Consider the following 21,744-nt stretch of genomic DNA (forward strand, 5'->3'; position numbering starts at 1 on the left):
ATGGACCTTGGGTCTGACCCAGTATGGCCGTTCTTATGCTCACTCACCCTTTGCTGTGGTGATTGATATTGAAAAATCTAATAAATGAGTGCTTGCTCATGTCCATTCCATGTTAGGTGTGTGTGCTCGTCACGTGCACCGGTGCCGGAGGTTTTTCCCTCAGCAGTATCCATAGAGGACCGGCTCTGGCACTTCCTGGAGTGGCACCATTCCATGCTTCACCTGTGACCGCAGATAGTGGTGCAGGCCCTAGCCAGCTTCAGCTGCTGCCAACGCCTGAAGCTCCTCGGGCGGTTCTAGAGATCCTGATACTCCCAATGCTGGCGACACCAGCTCCAGCGGTACTGATCCCCATCGAGAAGGATGTCCCGCCAGTGTTTGCCTGCCTGAAGCTGTTGCGCCTGAGGACTGGAGAGGCAGGCTTAGCAGAGCCCTCTTCAGTCCCCGCACTTGGGGCACCTGTCACTAATGCCCTGTGGCAGACTCCCTCTTCCCTGGCCCGTATCTCTAAAAGGGCCGAATGCAAGTACTTCATGCCAACCAAAGGTCATGAGTACTTGTACTCCCATCCAGTCCCCAATTCCCTTGTGGTTGAGATGGTTAACCACAAGGAGAGGCAAGGACAAGCCGGGGCAACCCGCAAAAATAAAGGCTTGAGGAGGCTGAAACTCTTTGGATATAAGATTTATTCATCTTCCAGCTTTCAGCTGAGAGTGGCCAACCACCCAGCTCTTCTTGCAGTGCAGAGGAGAGAGTTCATCAGAGCGGTCCTTGATTCTACCTGCGGCAGAGCGTTCCTGCCACTGGAAAGGTTCCACACGATGGCGAACCTCATCGCGGACGTCTCCACGTTCTCTCTGACTACAGCCAGGGTTTTCCTGCATCTGCTGGACCACATGGCAGCATGCATTTACGTGGTCCGCCATGCCAGGCTCTGGATGCGGCCCCTGTCTGTTCCCAGTCCCGAGACGCCCTGGAGAAGATTGTTACCATTCCCCAGGCGATACTTACCTCGCTGAGATAGTGGACCAACTGCAGGACAGTCCTGGAAGGAGTTCCATTCAACAACTCCCCTCCCCCCCCCACACACTCAGTCGAGTTGGTGTCAGACACCTTGGACCTTGGCTGAGGGCACATCTCAGCAACTTCCAGACACAGGGGATGTGGTCTCCAGAGGAGGCGCAGTTATATATAAACATCAAAGAACTCTGAGCAGTCCGGCTGGTGTGCGGAGTCTTCTTGCCCCACTTATCAAGCAAGGTGGTATAAATCCTAATGGACAACAGAGCCTCGATTTCTACATCAACAGGCAAGTGGGAGTACGCTCATCAGTTCTCTGTCAGGAGGAGCTCCGTCTGTGGAACGTCTTCATCAGCCATGAAATCCACCTGGAAGCTTTTCACCTTCCCGGCATCATTGATACACTGACAGACCAGCTCAGCAGAGACTTCTCCTCTCAACCCTAGTGGTCACTCCATCCAGAGGTAGCCTGCATGATCTTCCAAAGGTGGGGAACTCCCCAAGTGGACTATTCGCTACCAGACAGAACAGGAAATGCCACCAGTTTTGTTCTCGATGGTCTGAGCAAGGACTCCCTCTCCGATGCCTTCATCCTGTTGTGGTCAAGAAGCCTGATGTACGTATTCCCTCCAATTCCACTCATCAGCAGGGCATTGGCAAAGATCAAGAGAGACCAGGCACAGGTTTATTGTGATTGCCCCAGCGTGGCCTGGCCAGCATTGGTTCAGCATGCTCATGAGCCTGTCAACAGCCCCTCCCTGGCCCCTCTCCAACCGACCAGACCTGCTGTCGCAGACTACGGTCCGCTCTTACACCCCAACCTCAGTTCCCTCCACCTCTTGGCATGTATGCTGCATGACTGAACCCGGAGGAGCGGACCTGTTCGGAAGGAATCCAACAAGTGCTCCTGGAAAGTAGGAAACTCTCAACTAGACTGACTTACCTGGCTGTCCTGGATTGCCCGCTCCATTTGAGGAACCAGGTCCTGGCACACTCTTCCATTAGAGTGCATCTTGAGGCCATCTCCGCTTTTCACCCGCCGATCCAAGGACAGACGGTGTTCTCCCATGACATGACAATCAGATTCCTGAGACGGCTGGAGAGATACTTCCTGCAGCTGTGGGCCCCGGTCCCTCAATGGGATCTTAGTATGGTCCTCTCTAGGGTCACTGGCCTGTCCTTTGAACCGCTGGGTTCCTGCTCACTTTCTCATCTGTCATGGAAGGTCCCGTTTCTGGTGGCAGAGACATCAACATATTAGGCCTTTCCATAAACTAACTCAACTTTACATCACTACAGGGGATAGAATGAAGGGTCATCTGGTGTCCTCATAGAAGATTTCCAATTGGATCACCGCGTGCATAAGGATCTGTTACAACCTGGCAGAGGTTCCGCTGCCACCGATTGTCAGAGCCCACCCAAGAGCTCAGGCGTCTTTGGAGGCCTTCCTGGCATGTGTCCCTATCCAGGACATATTTAGAATTGCAACGTGGTCCTCTGTCCACAAATTTACCGCTCTATATGGCATCACTTAGGCCAGGAATAATGCTGGGTTTGACAGAGCTGTGTTGCAGTCTACACATTCATGAACTCCTAGCCATCTCCAGGGGTACTGCTTTGGAGTCACCTAATATGGAATGGACATGGGCAAGCACTCAAAGAAGAAAAGACAGTTACCTGGTGGTCTTTGATATTTGTTGCTCGTTTACATTCCATGACCCGCCCTCCTTTCCCACTGTCAGAGTTTCCGGCAAAAAGGAACTGAGGTTGTGGGGAGTTGATGGTGCCCCTTATACTGCGCTATGTGGGCGCCACTGCAGGGAGTACCAGAGAGAGTCCCCTACAGACACTACTGAAGGAAAAACTTCCAGCTCCAATGCATGTGGCGAGCACGCACGCCTAATATGGAATGGACATGAGCAACACATCTCAAAGAACACCAGTTGCAGAAAAGGTACTGTATTTTTCTCATCTAGCAAATATATTACCCTATTCATATAAGTAGAATTTTGCTATGCTATCTTAATCTCTACACCCTGAAAGATATTTAAACCTTGAAAGTAAAGTAATATCCATGAATATGTCTATAAATTGATGTAGAATTAATAAATTACATTCAAAAGCTGTAAAGAACTTTCAAACACTTAACTCAGACCTTAAGTTGTGGGTTAAATCTTTGGAAATCTGGCCTTTCAGAACAAATGAACAACTAAGGTTCTAAAACTTCTGTCTACAGTCTCAAGTCCAAACACCTTCTGCTTCTCAACTCAGTCTGTAACACCTTTTACTGTTTTCCCTCTTTCCCCTTCTTCCTCCCAGGTCCCTAATATGCTAGACCATCTAACCACATATGTTTGAGATATAAAATTACTAACTAGCCACTGAGGGCCAGTGATGATAGCAATAAACCTATGAGCATAATAAAAACATAACTTTAACATTTTTACCCCCATCTAAAATTGCTAATATAACTTATTCTTCATCTTTGGGTCTGAACAGAAAAATTTGGTGATATGTTGCTACAAGAGGTATAAAGTAGTAATATTGTCAGCCCTTTCATTTTTTAGTACAGGGTTACAGTTCACAGCAAGAAAAATGGGTTGCAAAAATGTGATTTTTGCCAATATCAATATGCACAGTGGTGTGAGAAGTTATATCCTATATATTTTTAATCTGTGAGAAGTATATTCTGCTTCTTCTTATTACTTTTATATCATGAACAATGAGCTTACATCTCAACGGACAATGGAGAATGAAAGGGGGTAGCTAAATGTTTTGTAATTGATTAAAATTTAGCAAAAATAATGTTTGTGCCACAATTTTTGTGAAGATTTTTTTTTAAATGAGGGGGTTTTTTTTACAGTATTTTATTTTATTATAGATATCAATAAGACTTCATTGGATGATGTTGGAAATTGGGTTGTAGTGGCTGACACAAGGCTAGGACTTATCAAATATAAATTTTGTTCTTTGTTCTGCTGGGGGGTGGGTTGTGTAAACTTGAGCAACTCATTTAAACCTCGCTTTGTTTCAGATTTGCTATTTGTATTCTGCTCCTGATATGCCCCACTGAACCCTTTCAAGAAAGTATTCTACAAGGCTCATAAAAGTCCCTGGGTAATGCGGCTGTGAAATCTAACAACTCTTTTCTCCTTGGTTATGGAGACCACAAATCCTCCCCTCTTGAATAACAATGTCACTATTGCCTGTGTTCCACAATCACAGAGATAACTGTCGAAGGATCTAGACAGTGATATACTCTTGAGGGTCTCATCTATGCACAGTGCACCCTGCCCAACCCTCAAGTATGTGGCCCGGTAAATTTATGAGTATTCAGGTAGCCAGTGAGTCATACAGTGCAGACCCGGAAAAGGGGATAGCCATGGCCTGACCATAGTAACCATTAGGGGCCAACTATTAGGGTGTGTCTACACCAGCGGTCCCCAATGCGGTGGGCGCCCATGTCCTGGCCGGCGGTCGAGCATCCGCCAAAATGCTGCCGAAATTCGGCAGCGACGCCTCTCGATGACGCCGCTTGCCACCGACAGCATTTGGCGGCATTTCGGCGGATGCTCAACCTCTGCCACGGTCCTTCATCTGGCTAAGCCTTACTAACGTCACAATTGTGTAGCGACACTGCAGAGTTGGGACAATGTTATCGTTTGGACAGAAATAGGAACTGTCAGATCAGACTAATATCCTGTTTCTGACAGTAGCCAGTACCAACAAACCCGCAGTAGACAGCTGAGGAATAAATTTGCTAACAAAGAGTGATTCTTCCTAATCCCTATTAGTTAGAGGTTTGCTTGTGCCCTGAAGCATGAGGGTTTCTTTAAATAATTATTACAGTGATCTGTTTCACACTAAGCACAGTGTCAGGTGCTGTATTGCACAAATGGAAAGGGCAGCAGCTGATTAAGGCTTCAGTCCTGCAGAAAGGATGTGTTACAGGATACCTGTGCCTCCATAGACTCATTTTTGTGACTTTGAAATGACAGGCATAGTGGAATGTGAATTTTCATACCAACAAGTCTTTGACATAACAATGAACAAAAATGGAACATTAGAACATGGTGAAAGTAAAGAACTCCAGAAACATACTGAAGTAATATTTTGAAACATATGTTTTATTTAATAAAGAAAATGTCAAAATAAACAAACACTATGTCAGCCTCAGTTGTACAGGTTCAGTTAAGTTAATGTTGGATATCACTTTCTAGTACCAGCTCCATCTTTTCATCATATGAGAAATTTGTTTAGGCATTGTATCGTACTGCATGTTTCAGGAGTGGGTTCATTTTATAAAATTTCCAGCTATTTATTTCTAGCTATTTATAATTCTCATTTGGCCTGGGCCACAATATTGGTTTGGTATCTGACGCACAGATGAGAATTTAAAATGTGCATATTTAGAATATTTTTAATAGTTCAGTCTAGGTGGGGGTTTCAAAATATATCTATACTTTTTTACATAGTAAAGACCCATTTTAAAAATTTGAGATATTTAAAATAACCAGGGGTTAAATCTATCCTGTTCTATCCCAATATGTTCTATTATGGTTGTGGTAAAGCCTCCTGTCCCAGATCTGGACTTTAGCGTCCAAAATCTGGGTTCTTACCTGAAACTCCCCCAAGCTCACTACCTGCTTGGATATTTTCTCGCTGCCACCAACTAGGACTATTGGGGTTCCTAGTACCCCCCCCCGAGTCACCCCAACCTTCCCCTGGGGGACCCCCAAGACCCAGAGCCCTGGGTCTCCCTCTCTTCTCTCCCAGCTTCCCCCCCTTCCCTGGGTTAGCCGGTGCGAGACTAGACTTCACTCTTTGAATACAACCGGAGAGGCAATCTAGCGTCCCCGAGGCTATGCATTCACAGCTAATCACAGCTAGCACACAAGGAGATTCCCCCTCCCTGGTCTCGTAGCAGTAACTAGAGAAAAACTTCAAACACAAGAGAACAGAGATGATTCTTTTTCTCTTTCCCCGTAGCCTGCTCTTTCCCTGGAAACAATAGGAAAATAGCCCACAGCCTGGCTTTTCCCTTCCCTTTGCCTCACTAGGAAAAGAAACTCCCACCAGTTTTCAAAAGAACTTTATATAAAAAGAAAGAAAATACAAAACAATAATCTTGCATTAAGAAACTCAATACAGGCTCTTGCTTATAAGAAAATAAGAATAAACAGTCTGATTTAAAAGATAGCCCGATTAAACCAGTCCAGCAAATCAACATACATGTAAATACAACACAAAGCTCATCATAGCCGAATTACTTTGCTTTCCTTTGTACTCACAGATGTTTAGGAGAAACTTTGAGATAAGATGGAGTTAGAAGAAAACTTGTTTACCCATAGCCGAGGAAACAAAAAAGACCCCGAGTATACAAATTCCCGCCCCTGACTTTAAACAATCCAGTTCTCTGATTGGTCCTCTGGTCAGGTGTTTGGTTTGCTTTGTTCCCCCTTTACAGGAAAAGAAAATTAACCCTTACCTTACCTATCTACTTATGACAATGGTGGCTAATGAATAAGCTGTTTGAGACACATTCTGTTACTCTCTTGTGAAGACTAAGAAATTACACAACATGCAGAAACATGATAAACCTTTTTCTGTAATTAAGAACATAAATTATGCAATGCACATCTTAGTGCAAATGAACAGTTGCACAGTATATGGGCCCCTGTAGATTATTTGACTTAGGAAAAAAAAAAGTTGGTTGCTGCTGAACAAATTGCTACCAGATATAGATTTCAATAAACAGATACCGTTGTTGCCTTACCCAAAGGTGCTATGAATTTCTGGAGGCAGGTCTGTATCCAGTAAACTGTTGAGGGTTTGAATGTTAATAGAGTTACTGTATTATGTATGAATATATCCACAGCCCCTGGTGTTTTATGTACTTGAGAACTTTCCTCATCTTATAAAGTCTTAAAAGTTGTCCTTAAGAGTATTTAATTGTTAACAACCATGTTTGCATTCTTGTGACCACACTCTGTGTATTTCATCTTGAAACATCGGTAAGACTTCTCTTTGGGATTTCATACTAGAGTGAGCTATGTGAGGGTCTTTACATTATAAATTACCTTATCGACTAAACAAAGTGCATTGACATTTTATTGTAATTAGCATCCAGTTTTAACCACAATATTTTGCTACACATGAAAGAACAGCTTTCTTATGCTTTTTCTCAGTTTTATAATCAATACCAGTTTTCATAGGAATAAAAGTGTAGCTAATAAATGGTAATACACAGTGAAGCTACCTTATTTATATAATATTATAAGATTGATAAGTGTGAAGAGACATAATTCTGAATAATCTAACAGCTCCCCTTAACACTAAAGATTGCTATGCATATTAATTCCTGGACATGATGTAAACATGCAAAATATGAATGAATAAATAGCAATTCGAGACCAATTTCTGTATCAAAAACCCAATTTGAAACGTCCTTGTGAAACTCCTCTTGTTTCACTTTGAATTAGTGTGGGATTCTGGTTTTTAGAATCTGGAATAATTTCTCACTAGCATTATTTGTTGACAGGTTTGCAGAATTGCATATAATATAGTAGTACAAAAATCATTTGAAAATTAGCACTAATTTTGAGCTATTTCTCTGATAATGAATCAGTCATTTATCAACATCAAATCTGAATTCCTTTGAAATGAATACTGACTGCAGTTATTCTTGTATGATGATTTCTTTCTATTTGACTCTGTATATTTGCATGGTACTTTGTCCTTTTGTGTATATTATGTCACAGCAGTTCCATTTGTCCTGTTTTTGTGGAGGTTCTCTTATAGTTTCCTAAATAAATGCAGTGATGGTGTAGCTGTGTCGGTCCCAGGATATTAGAGAGACAAGGTGGGTGAGGTAACGTCTTTTATTGACTCAACTTCTGTTAGTGAGAGACAAGACTGAATAGATAGCATAAGTAGTTAGTACGTATTCTAAGGGACCATTCCAGATGAAGTGGTGATGCATGAATTTGGTAAACTGGCTTCTGCCTGAAACTTGTTATTCAGTGATGTACACATTGGTTTGGTTTTGTTGTAATAGAATTGGTTAGATCCAGCAGAGCCCACCTATAAGTGCAAAAGTTGTAAAGTAGGTGGCACACTTCCATGGTCAAGAACCATTGGCATAGGTCAGTGATTCTGGTTTCTCTCAATATTGACTGCTGTTAGTTGGTTTAAGTATTAAGTTGCTCAAAAGGAAAGGTCTTGTCCGTCTCAATGTAAGATGTGCCTGACTTCTTGGAAGAGGCATTAAAAATGTTGCAAAAGGATACATGTCATCATCCCATCTAGGGAAGAGGGAGAGCATTAGAACTGTTCCCCATTATTAGATAGGGGACAGTTCTGTAAAGAAAATGTATTTAGGCTGGTTTTGCACGTGTTTTGGATGACTTAACCATTAAAAAAAAGTCTCCAGATTATTAATTAAACTTAGAAAGCCTTACTAATTGCTTTTGCTCTTTATTGAAAAAGTGTAAAAGTTATTTAGTCTTGATAATCAGCCTCTACACCTGCAAAGCATAATTCTTCCATCTATGTTTTCCTACTTTAGCTTATCGCATTCTTATTAGACTCATAGACTCATAGGTCAGAAGGGACCAATATGATGATCTAGTCTGACCTGCACAAAGCAGGGCACAGAACCCTACCCATCCACTTTTATAACAACCCCTAACCCATGACTGAGTTATTGAAGTCCTCAAAATTGTGGTTTGAAGACCTCAAGCTGCAGAGAATCCACCAGCAAGTGACCCATGCCCCACGCTGCAGAGGAAGGCGAAAAACCTCCAGGGCCCCTGCCAATCCGCCCTGGAGGAAAATTCCTTCCCGACCCCAAATATGGCGATCAGCTAAACCCTGAGCATGTGGGCAAGACTCACCAGCCAGCACCCAGGAAAGAATTCTCTGCAGTAACTCAGATCCCATCCCATCCAACATCCCCTCACAGACCATTGAGCAGACTTATCTGCTGATAATCCAAGATCAATTGCCCAAATTAAACTATCCCATCATATCATCCCCTCCATATACTTATCAAGCTTAGTCTTAAAGCCAGATAAGTCTTTTGCCCCCACTACTTCCCTCGGAAGGCTGTTCCAGAACTTCACTCCCCTAATGGTTAGAAACCTTCGTTTAATTTCAAGTCTAAACTTCCTAATATCCAGTTTGTACCCATTTGTCCTTGTGCCTACATTAGTACTAAGCTTAAATAATTCCTCTCCCTCCCTAACGTTAATCCCCCTGATATATTTATATAGAGCAAGCATATCCCCCCGGAGCCTTCTTTTGGCCAGGCTAAACAAGCCAAGCTCTTTGAGTCTCCTTTCATAAGGCAGATTTTCCATTCCTCGGATCATCCTAGTAGCCCGTCTCTGAACCTGTTCCAGTTTGAATTCATCCTTCTTAAACATGGGACACCAGAACTGCACACAATATTCCAGGTGGGGTCTCACCAGCGCCTTATATAACGGTACTAACACCTCCTTCTCCTTGCTGGAAATACCTCGCCTGATGCATCCTAAAACCGCATTTGCTTTTTTAACGGCCATATCACATTGGCGGCTCATAGTCATCCTGCTATCAACCAATACCCCAAGGTCCTTCTCCTCCTCCGTTGCTTCCAACTGATGCGTCCCCAACGTATATCTAAAATTCTTATTATTAATCCCTAAGTGCATGACCTTGCACTTTTCGCTATTATATTTCATCCTATTACTATTACTCCAGTTTACAAGGTGGTCCAGATCTTCCTGAATAGTATCCCGGTCCTTCTCCGTGTTAGCAATACCCCCCAGCTTCGTGTCATCCGCAAACTTTATTAGCACATTCCCGCTCTTTGTGCCAAGGTCAGTAATAAAAAGGTTAAATAAGATCGGTCCCAAAACCGATCCTTGAGGGACTCCACTAGTAACCTCCTTCCAGCCTGACAGTTCACCCTTCAGTACGACCCGCTGGAGTCTCCCCTTTAACCAGTTCCTTATCCACCTTACAACTTTCATATTCATCCCCATCTTTTCCAATTTAACTAACAGTTCCCCATGTGGAACCGTGTCAGACGCCTTACTGAAATCAAGGTAAATTAGATCTACCGCATTATTGATGCCATAATGGCTCATATTGCTCCCTGATACAACGTATGATTATCGTTGCTATGAATGTCAGTGGCCTTCTGATTAATGGGTCTAGAGTACCCATTGATACAGTACTTCAAATCTGTTGTGAAATATTGTGTTTGCTCTAATTGGGTGCTAGTCACTGAAGCAATAAATCAGAACTATTCCTTATGTTCAATATATCATTGAGCAAATCAAGACATATTTGTGGGCTGTCACAAGGATATTATGATACAATTTTCTTAGAACAGTAAGAATTTATAACCTTAAAAAAGCAGCATATCTCAGGTCTTAATATGTGATTATATATGTAAGCAAAAGAAGAGTCTACAAAGCGAACATTGCTAAATAAATATTTTTCGGAACAAAAAACCTTTACCACAATCACATGCTGTCAGCACTTCCTGGATCATAGGAGAAGGGTGGGTTGAATGCAGTGCTTTAGTATTTGTTCTTTTAATTTGGTTCCTCTTTGAGCATATTAAAAATTCCTGGATATACAGACAAATGGATATTAATGGAAAAAGTTACATATAGAGGAATAGGATGAGGGAGAGAACCATTTCAGGGTGACCTATCCTGAATTTTGCAGAACCAGAATGGCCTCCTATCCTAGACAGCTGTAAACCAAATTCAGCAGCTGAAACCGTGTCACAATCCCATTGCCAAATAGAAGGTAATACATTGCTCTTGCAGCTGAGGTTATTGCAGTGGGAAGGAACACTATATAGCTTGAGTGTTGCGAACAGAGCTACCAGGGTCCAGAAATTTGTAAGGATCAGTTACCATGGAAGACTATTGGCCTGAAAGAAAATGAGACTGGAGAAACCACTACTGGAACCACAAGGGCAGGGAGAAAGCCAGCACAGAACCAGGACCAGAGTTTAATTTACAAGCCAAGAGGAGAAATGCCAGGAGACCACATAAGTCATGAGAAATTAAACCAATACCATTTTGTAAGACATACAACAGAGTCTGCAGTGTCAGAAAAGAGAGATGAAAAGGGAAAACCAAACAAAGCTGGAAGAGTTATTCTAGCACAGAAATTGAATTAATAGGAGCAACTACCTAATTTCCATTAGAAGTCTGCTTTATATTGCCGGCATGCAATGAATAAATATCAGACCTTATTTCTACATTAAAATTATGGACATAAAACTTGATACAGTTGTGATGTTACACTTCATATTTTTATAAAAATATGTTTATAAGTGTACATATGATGTAACTGGAATATGCTTTATGCTAAAAGTCTCTTATAAGGTATCATTACAAAGCCTATAATCTATTGAGTGTGGTCATCCTATTTGTATGAATGTATCATTCTTGTATCTGAAACTAGGAATATGAAATATAACTCTGAAGTCCTGAAGTGTGGGCCATTAATGGTGGTTTGGAATCTTGATGGCTCCCATTAACCAGGACAATTGGTAGTAAATGGCTCAGTTTACTTGTATGCCTTCCTGTATACCTGGGTGCCAGCCAGTGAGTAATGAAGTTTCTTCTTCAAGTGATTACTCAAGTGTATTCCACAATAGGTGTGTGTGCTTGCCCCGTGCACTGGCTCCAGAAGTTTTTCCCCTAGTAGTACCCGTAGGGGAGCATACCTAGCGACCCCTGGAGTGGCACCTCTATGGTGTGGTATAAGGGACGCTGCACGCTCCTCCCACCCTCAGTTCCTTCTTGCCACCAGTGAAGGTGCATCAGAACTGCTGTGCTCCAGCTTGTCTGCAGCTTTCCTCTAGAACTCTTGTTCGTTCATAGTAATAGTACCAGTAGTTGAAGTATTTTAGATTAGTGTTAGTTTAGTTTAGTGTGCCTGAGTTGGGGCATGCCCGGGGCTTTAAGTGGTGCGACAATGCCAGTGAGTGACCCGCACACGGATTGTTTATGCTGTCTAGAGGAAAGTCATCTCAGTGATCGCTGCAAGATTTGCAGATCTTTCAAGCCTCGGATCAAGAAAGAAAGAGACATTCGGCTCCGAGCCATTCCGATGCACTCGGCGTTGAACCCTACTCCAGTGCACCGCTTTGAGTCAGCACTGGCTACTGCGGCATTGATGTGCGGCGACCCCTCAGTGCCTTCCACCAGTCAGCACCGCTCCCTGTCTACGGGGAAGACCAAGAAGGCTAAGAAGAGGTTTTCTCTGCCGAGGCACGGGAGCAAGATTGAGGGAGAGACTAAACCCATGTTGGGCAGTTCTCTGTCCCCGTTGGCCTCCAGGCCTCCGACTCAGGTTGAGCAGAGTAGCCCAGCCCAGCCAGCGTAGTCTTCCCCGGATGTCCGGGTGTCCTCCATGTCAGAGGCTTTGTAAGCAGCCCAGGACATTATGTTCCTGATGTTACCAGATCTGCCCGCCAGAGCTGATTGTGGAGCAGCTGCTACCAGCGGTACCATTCCTTCACATCAGGATCACAGTCTCATGATCGGCACTGTTCCCGATGCCATCACTTCTCCTGGTCCAGGGACAGTGGCAGGTTATACGCCAGCTCAGCCTCCCTTCATAGTCAGTGGGACAGGCTAGTGAGGCTGAACAGCCTGCTCCGCTGGTGCCACAGCAGGTATAGTGGCAGTGGGCTCCTTGGCTAGTACTGTGGTACCAGTGGGCCCCATGGCCCCTGACGCAGCCCCCATTGGGGACTCGTTCGGTGGCCGGAGCCTCGGAATGACCATCAGCCTCCCTTTCCCAGCCTCCCAGAAAGGAGTAAGTGGGACGTGCATCTTTGGTTCCGTGCCTGGAGGGCGACCAAGTGGTGGGATCTCCAGTACCGGTGGGTACACAGAGTACCACGCCTGCATCCTCACCTTCTCCGATGAGGCAATTGCGGCCCCTCCTCCCTCTGTTCCGCAGGAGGACTCTAAGGCCCACCAGGAACTATTGAATAGGTGTCATCAAGCATCAACCTTCAGGCCGAGGAGGTGGAAGAACCTTATCAGCCTCAGTACCAGGCAGGGTGGCCTGTACACCCACCCTGCCCACAACTCCCTGGTGGTCAAGTCGGTCAATCACAGGGAGAGGCAGGGCCAGCCAGCCCCTACTCTGAAAAATAAAGACTCAAGGAGGCTGGACTTATATGAGAGACAAGTTTATTCATCCTCGAGTTTCCAGTTAAGGGTGGCAAACCATCAGGCTCTCCTGGGTCAGTGTGAGTTCAATTTGTGGGGCTCTCTACCCAAATTTGAGAACTCCCTCCAGGAAGGAGTTCAAATCTCTGGTGGAGGAGGGTAAATCGGCTGCCAGAGCAACCCTGCAGGCAGTGTCAGTTGCTGTGGATACAGCTGCAAGGTCCATGGCCTCCGCGGTGCCCATGAGAAGGGCGTCGTGGCTCCTGCTGTCTGGGTTGTCCAGTGAGGCGCAGAACTTCTTGCAGGACTTCCTGTTTGATGGCAAGGCACTGTTTGCAGAACAGACGGACATGAAACTGCATAAACTGCATGACTTTATAAAAAGTCACGGGACTTTAAGGAACGCCTGCAGAGGCAGTCCCGGCCTGCCCCCCAGCCTGGGTCCTCCAAGGGTAAACAGGCGGGAAAATGTCAGTTTTGATGGGATGCCTAGGGACGACCTACCAGTTCACACCAGGGATCCACCTGCAATTAAAGCTTCCCTTCTACAACCAGTTGTGTGCTTTTCTCCCTGAGTGGTCGCGGCTGACTTCGGACTGTTGGGTCCTCAACACCGTCTCCTGGGGCTATACCCTCCGGTTTACCTCTACCCCACCCAATGACCCTCTACCCCGTTCCTCCTGGGGGACCCTCTCACGAGGCCCTGCTAGAACAGGAGGTGGGGCGTCTCCTTGGTTTAGGAGTGGTGGAAGTGGTGCCAAAGGAGTTCAAACGCAAGGAGTACTGCTCCTGCTATTTCCTTATCCCAAAGGCCAAAGGGGGGCTCAGGCCCATCCTGGAGCTGCAAGGCCTGAACCAGTACATGGTAAAGCTCAAGTTGCACATGGTCTCTCTGGCCTCCATCATCCCCTCCCTGGATCCCAGGGACTGGTACGCCGCTCTCAGTCTGCAGGATGTGTACTTCCACATTCATATATTTGAGGGGCACAGGCACTTCCTCCGTTTCACAGTTGGGCAGAAGCACTACCAATTTACAGGCCTCTCATTTGGCCTGTCCACTGCTCCCACGGTATTCACAAAGTGCATGTCTGTGGTGGTGGCCTACCTCAGACATCGTGGGGTCCAGATCTTCCCCTATCTGGAAGACTGACTGGTCAAGGGCAGCTCCCAGTCACAGTTATGGGATCATATGGTACTCCTCCTGTCCATGTGTGCCACCCTGGGTCTGTTGGTGAATGACATCAAATCCACGTTAGTCCCGGTACAGCGCATAGAGTTTATCGGGGCAGTCCTGGATGTGACGTCAGCCTCTCTCCCACTGGACAGATTCGAGACCCTGAAAGGGCTCGTCGACACATTCACAAAATTTCCCTTGATGACAGCCAGAGTGTGTCTCCAACTCCTGGGTCACATGTCTGTGTGCACATATGTGGTTCGCCACACCAGGCTCAGGATGAAACCCCTCCAGCTCTGGTTGGCCCCAGTGTTCTCCCAGGCCAGTGACAAGATAGACAAGGTCCTCACTATGCCCGAGCCGGTGATTGCCTCCCTACAATGGTGGTCCTCCCCAAGGAACATGCTCTCTGGGGTCCCATTCAGGGGTAGGCCCCCGTCGGTGGAGCTGATGTCTGACGCATCAGACCTGGTGTGGGGGGTCGTGTGGAGGATGTTCAGACCCAAGGTTTCTGGTCTGCACAGGACATTGCCCTGCATATAAACGTCAAGGAACTCAGGGTGGTCCAGCTGGCGTGCATGGCCTTCTGCTCACACCTGGAGGGCAGAGTGGTCAGGGTTCTCACAGACAACATGGCCTTGATGTTTTACGTCAACAGACAAGTTGGGGTCCACTCCTTTGCCCTCTGCCAGGAAGCCCTTAGGCTGTGGGACTTCTGTATAGCCCATGACATTTGTCTACAGGCCTACCACCTACCAGGCGCCCAGAAATCATTGGCAGATTGCCTGAGCTGAGACTTCTCTCAGCATGAGCGGTCTCTACACCCAGAGGTGGTGAACAGACTTTTCCAGGAGTGGGGAACTCCCCAGCTGGACCTGTTTGCGACTCAGCAAAACTGCCAGTGTTCCCAGTTCTGGTCAGGGTGGAGGGGTAGGGGGCGGGCTGGGAGTGTGCGCTATCTTTGATCCCTTCCTCCTATCCTGGTCAGGCCAGCCTCTCTATGCCTTCCCCCCACTCCCGCTGATGGGCCAGGTCCTGGAAAAGATAGACAGACAGTGCCAGAGTCCTCCTGATTGCCCCGGCATGCCCCAGGCAACACTGGTATGAGACCCTCACAAGCCTGGTGGTTGCCCCGCCGTGGCCATTGTCATCCCGCCCAGACCTGCTCTACCAGGATCAGGGCTGCCGCTTCCAGCTCAACCTAGCATCACTCCACCTCATACCTGCCCTGATCCAACTCATTTTAGACTATCTCCTTCACCTTAGAGCCCAAGGCCTGGTGCCCTCTTCCGTCAAATTGCATTTGGCGGCCATTCTCCCATGCTATGACTGGCTGATTCCTTAAGGGATTGGATCATCTCTTCCCGTAAGTTAGGCTCCCAGTCCCGCAGTGGGGCCTGAACTTGGTGCTGGCCTGGTTAACGGGTCCTCACTTTGAGCCATTAACCACATGCTCCTGGTCGCACCTCTCATGGAAGGTAGCTTTCCTGGTGGCGATCACATATGCTAGATGGATCTCAGAACTCAGGGCCCTGACCTCCAAGCCCCTGTACACGGTGTTCCATAAGGATACGGTCCAGCTCTGCATTCCTCCCGAAGGTGGTCTCCGCCTACCACATGGGTCAGAACATTTTCCTGCTGGTCCTCTGCCCTAACCCCCATGCATCCAGTGAGGAGCACCTCTACACACTGGACATGAGATGGGTTCTGGCATTTTACCTGGAGCGGACAAAGCCGGTCGGCCGATCGCCACTCAGCGGCTCTCCAATTGGATCACCTCATGCATCTGTACCTGTTATGACCTGGCAGGAATCCCTCCTCCATCAATTGTGAGGGCACACTCAACTAGGGTGCAAGCCTTGTCGGCTGCCTTTTTAGCCCATGTCCTCATTCAGGACATTTGCAGGGCTGCCACATGGTCTTCAGTTCACACGTTCACCTCACATTGTGCAATCGTCTCCCAGACCAGGGAAGACGCCGGGTTCGGCAGGGCTGTGCTCTGTGCCAAGAGTTTGTGAACTCCTACCCACCTCCAACAGATATAGCTTGGAATCACCTGTTGTGGAATACACATGAGCAGTCACTCGAAGAAGAAAAGACAGTTACCTTTTCCATAACTGGTGTTCTTCGAGTGGTGTTGCTCATGTCTATTCCACATCCCGCCCTCCTTCCCCTCTGTTGGAGTTGTCTGGCAAGAAGGAACTGAGGGTGGGGGGAGTGCGCAGCACCCCTTATACCATGCCATAGTGTGCCACTCCAGGGGTCGCTAGGAGCGCTCCCCTACGGGTACTGCTAGGGGAAAAACTAACAGCACCGGTGCATGGGGCAAACGCGCACATCTGTTGTGGAATAGACATGAACACATCTTGAAGAACACCAGTTACGGAAAAGTTAACTGTCTTTTCACAGGACATGTGAACATGTCACATGATATTGAAATCCATCTTAAACCTGGTGCTTTTCCATTTAGAAGGAAAGGGGGCAAACCAAAGAGAGACAAAGGATTCCCACCTTGTGCCAAAGCCATAAAAGGGGATGGAACAGAACAAAGGAGGTCCCAGTCATGTGAAATCACCTGCTTTTCACCTAAGTTGTGTGCTGGAATTAACAAGGCCTGTAGCGGGGAAAGGATTGAGCCCAAACTAGGAAGGAGTCTAGTCTGTGAAAGAAGCTTATTGGAACATCTCTGAGGGTGAGATTTTACCTGTGTTCAGTTTCTTAAATGTATTAGGCTTAGACTTGCATGTTTTGTTTTATTTTACTTGATGACTTACTTTATTCTGTCTGTCATTACTTGAAACCACTTAAATCCTACTTTTTATTCTTAATAAAATCACTTTTGTTTATTAGAGATTAATACCTGGGGGAGCAAACAGCTGTGCATATCTCTCTATCAATGCTATAGAGGATGGACAGTTTGAGTTTACCCTATATAAGCTTTATATAGAGTAATACAGATTTATTTGGGGTTTGGATCCCATTGGGAGCTGTGTGTCTGAGTGCTGGAAACAGTAGTACCTGCTGAGTGGTTTTCAGTTAAAGTCTACAGCTTTGGGGACGTGGTTCAAACCTTGGGTCTGGGTTGCAGCAGGCTAATGTGTCTGGCTCAACAAGACAGGGTTCTGGAGTCTGAAGCTGACAGGGAAAACAGGATCAGAGGTAGTTTCAGCACATCAGGTGACAGTCCCAAGGGGGGGGCTCTGTGACCAAACCCATCACAACAGTATTTGTGTATTTCACAAAACATTGAAAGCAATGATGATATGACATTTTCACTGCTTGCCCTATAACTTCAGGGTGCATCGGTGTTGTCTGATTATGATTCAGATTCCTAACACCTGAAGCCACCTCACAAGCATAACTCTCACGAGTCTAGTTACTTATTATGGGGTGACACCAAAACCCCTCCAGTACTGAGTCTCCCCAAATCCAAGTTCTTAATTACCAAACACTTGGACCATTCCCCTTTGGTTCACCACTCTGAAAGCATGAAACCAGTCCCCCCAGTTAACGGTTCACTATGGGATAAACAGTCCACAAAGTTTGCATACCAGAGAATCTTCTTGGGTTGAAAATAAACAAAATGTTTTGTACTAGAAAAATCACATATTCAAATATGAAAAAGTAGTGGAAAGCAAATGTATACAGAGTACACAGAAAATAAACATAAAAACACATCCTAAAGCTTTGCACTTACATATTAAATAAAATCTCTTTTCTAATACAAGTTACCTATTGCCTTTGAACAGTTTCCCAGTGCACCCCTTAGCTATAGAGGGGATCCAGCATTCATGGACAGGTTACCACATAGAGGCTGACCAACAATTTCTGGGTGGATTTCACTTCAGACCCCTTTTATTTTAAATGGGATTGCAGTTTTTTCCTTCAGTCCCTACAGATATTCAAAGTGGGTAAATTCCCAGTTGTCTCAATGTCTTCAGTTAACTCTGATGGTACCTCATATGTCTCTTCCTGTTTGTACAATGGATCATTAGACTACTCTGATTTTCTGTAAACACCTGGCTTGGGAGGTTCTTCTTTCTCTCTTATCCCTCACCGCCATGCTGTAAGGTGGAGCTGAGGTTTGTGAGCACAGTTCTCTATATGTACAAGTACAGGAATTCAAAACCATAACCTGCATACATATCTCATAATTATTAAGTTTAGAACATTACAAGCTTTCATAAAATACCTTACTCGATATATTTTTGCAGTACAATAAGATTGTGTACAACCAGTTGCTTTAACTGCTTATTTGGAGGGTTTAAACCTTCTGTTCTCCTCTTGGGGTGTCTGGAACCTGATTTTCAGATATTTCTTATAGTAACGTGAAAAGTATTTCATCTACTTTGAGCTGTTTATGTATTTTAATCTTTTGGCCTGGAATTTTTCACTGTGTTTTTAATGTAAAATCATAATTAAAATAATTTCATAAAGACAAGTATAAAATCAGTGTGACTTGTAAATTTCCGGAGGTAGTAAGATAGTCATCTCTATTAATTACTTGCACTGGATAACAGAAAAAACTAGCACCTTTAATAATAATTTATATCTTACACTTATATAGCAGCTTTCATTCTAGCCCTTTAAAAACTATGGCCCCCAAACAGGACAGTACTTAAGCATGTGTATAAATGCTGTCCTGAACAGGGATGCTTTCCAGAATTAGGGGCCATATGTAGATATGACTTCATACACCTCTTTAGAGGAACACATTAAATGTTTAATGGCACACAGCAACTCTGCACAACTGCTGATGTTGAGAATTGAACAATAACACTAGTCTTGAGAAAAGTATCAGGGGATCTGTAAGTGATGAGGACAAGGAGTTCTCAATCACTCATATGTTGTCATTTTAGCCAAGTATTACTCCTTAGCACCATGTTAGGTCATTGATTCATTAATGACTCTCAGGGAAGATCACCATCTACTGAAATAACACAACTTCCTGTAGCCCAGTGGAAGTCTCCAAGTATTGACCCAGCCTGATTCCCATATATTATCAGATCTGACTAGATCACAGCGTAAAATAATGTTGCTGATGAATAATACGAATACTATATTTAGAAATAGCTGTAAATATATATGTAGATGAAGTTTGAAATCCCAAGATTCTTGTTTCTCCTGCGACGAAGTAAGCAAGAAGAAAAGTAAGACAAATAGGGAAGGGGTGCATCTGATGAACCTGAGAAGTATTAAGTCATTACTCCCCCCCCCCCCCCAAGGGATGGAGTTGAGAGATACTGTTTAGAAAAGGGCTATATTGTTGAAAAGATTATTTGTCTAGTGTCTGCTGAAACTGTGAGCCAAGAATAGCAAAACTAAACTAAAACGATGAAAAAAATAGAAAAGGAAAAAAGAGAACTACTGCCGGATGAGTATGTGAAGACATGACATAAAGCGATTCAAAAATATTACAGTGCAACAGCTGGTTTTTGCTAATATGGTTCTTGAACTTTTTTTTTTTAAATTTCATCTAAGTTTCTAATTCCTTTTGTCTTCTAGCTTTGAGTAATTACAGTATAGTTCTTGCTATCCCATGAGTCATTCTTCCCACAAATAAAATCTTCTTGAGTAGCACTTGTAAAAACACACATTTCATATTCATTGTATTAGTTGGCAATTGTGTAGCAATTTTTTTTTGTGGGTGGGTGATTTATATGCATTAATCTTTGGATCTGTCTGTGCCACACATACTGCACACTAAAACAGCGACAGTGTATATAGTGCATGATACTTATCAACTTTGTACCAGGCAGTCAAGAAGGATAATGTTCTTTGTAAGAATAGAATGCTAATGATGTATGTTAGATAGTTGCTGAAAATAATGTTTAACTCTCCTCCCCCTCACCTCCACCCAGACTAATAACCTGATGATTATAAGTTCCAGATATCCTCCACATGTCTTCAAGTGCAGTCACTCATATGGTAGTTATCTTACATTCTTAGAGGTTTGGCCTCCAATGATGTATGAGTTAAACTCCCAGTAGTATTAATAGGAGATAATGGATAGAGGCATGCTGAGTGGAAAATGAGCTATTTAATGTTTCCAGCCTCTCAAAAATACTGTTTAAATGGGCTGACTCACCCCAAGATTGTGGAATATTAATCAGAACAAAAAATCCCACACTCAGTTAAGTGACTCTTCGGTGTTTCAGGTAGAACAATTGAAGAACATTTATTTTACTTTCCATGTAAAACTGGCTGCTGTGTGGTCTATTGTAATAATCTCATGATAGGAAGTTATGGAACTTTTACTATGGAATTGTAATGGCGGTAGCCTTCTTTGTTGCTTGTACAGTAGCCGAGGTTTGTTCTGATAGAACAGCACACCAGGCAAGCTCCTGTGAAGGAACTACTTAGTGAACCAGTGTTGAAGAGCTATAGATTGGAACTCACCCCATGAGTCTGAGGCCTTTCTGTGGCTTCATATCCTTGTGGGATTAACAGGCAGCAGAAAATACTATTTTCTTGGGACTTTTATTCCAACCCCAAGAGTGGGAGCCAGAGCCTGGTTTGGGTAGTGCGGATGCCTTTCCATATACAGATAAGGTTACCATACGTCTGGGTTTTCCCAGGCATTGCCTCTTTTTTGAGGCTCCATCCTGTCTCAGCAGATTTTTCAAATTACAGGAAATGTCTGGGATTTTTGGAGAGCAGACATAGCAGCTCAGAAAGAGTCCCAGTTAGTCCATTTCCTGATTGGTCCCTCCCCTGCCTCTGCAGCTGATTGGACCCTTCCCCTGCAGCAACGGGTACCAGATCCCGGCCACCCAGGCACCATCTTCCAACACAAAATACAAAGTGTACAATTCTCACTTGATATTTTTATTTTTGATTACAGATATTACACAGAGCTCTTCCTCAGGTCTGGGAAAGGTACTCAGATTGTCACAGCTAAATACAAAATCGAACAGATAGTTTAGCATAAGTAGTTAGTGCATATTGTAGGGATCATTCAAAGTGAAATGGCCTGTTACTACACCCCTGTAGTCATAGGACAAAGCAGAGATAGTGAGTTACAGATTGTTGTAATAAACCATAAATCCAGTATCTTTATTAAGACCATGATTTTTGGGGTCTAGCAAAATTATGAATTGGTCTTAATAAAGACACTGGGTTTATGGCTGGATTTAAGTAGGTATGTGTTCAGGGCTCACGTGCAAAAAGTTAAGCAGATACCTGTAAGTATCCTGGCCTTAATGTATCAGAGAGTTTGTTTTTTGCTGTTGTTGATTATTTGTATTGCAGTAATGCCTTGAGGCCCCAGTCAGTGTCAGGGTCACAGTCTACACATAACAAAAAGGTTGTGCCCTACCCAAAGATCTTCCTATCCAAGTTTAATACAAGAGCAGC

General features: G+C 44.6%; 1 protein-coding gene across 8 annotated transcripts in view; it reads left to right on the forward strand.

Annotated features, from left to right (window-relative positions):
• Positions 1–21,744, forward strand: part of ATG7 (autophagy related 7) — a 300,945-nt gene that overhangs the window by 158,033 nt on the left and 121,168 nt on the right. For 5 of the 8 annotated variants that reach the window (XR_012657137.1, XR_012657138.1, XR_012657135.1 and 2 more), the window contains one exon: positions 16,859–17,080. The exons of the other annotated variants lie outside the window; for them this stretch is intronic. The gene's annotated coding sequence lies outside the window, so the exon portion shown is untranslated. The remainder of the gene's footprint in view (positions 1–16,858; positions 17,081–21,744) is intronic. 8 annotated transcript variants of the gene reach the window in all.

The sequence above is a fragment of the Chelonoidis abingdonii genome, chromosome 17 (assembly GCF_003597395.2).
Source record: "Chelonoidis abingdonii isolate Lonesome George chromosome 17, CheloAbing_2.0, whole genome shotgun sequence".
Lineage (NCBI taxonomy): Eukaryota > Metazoa > Chordata > Testudines > Testudinidae > Chelonoidis > Chelonoidis abingdonii.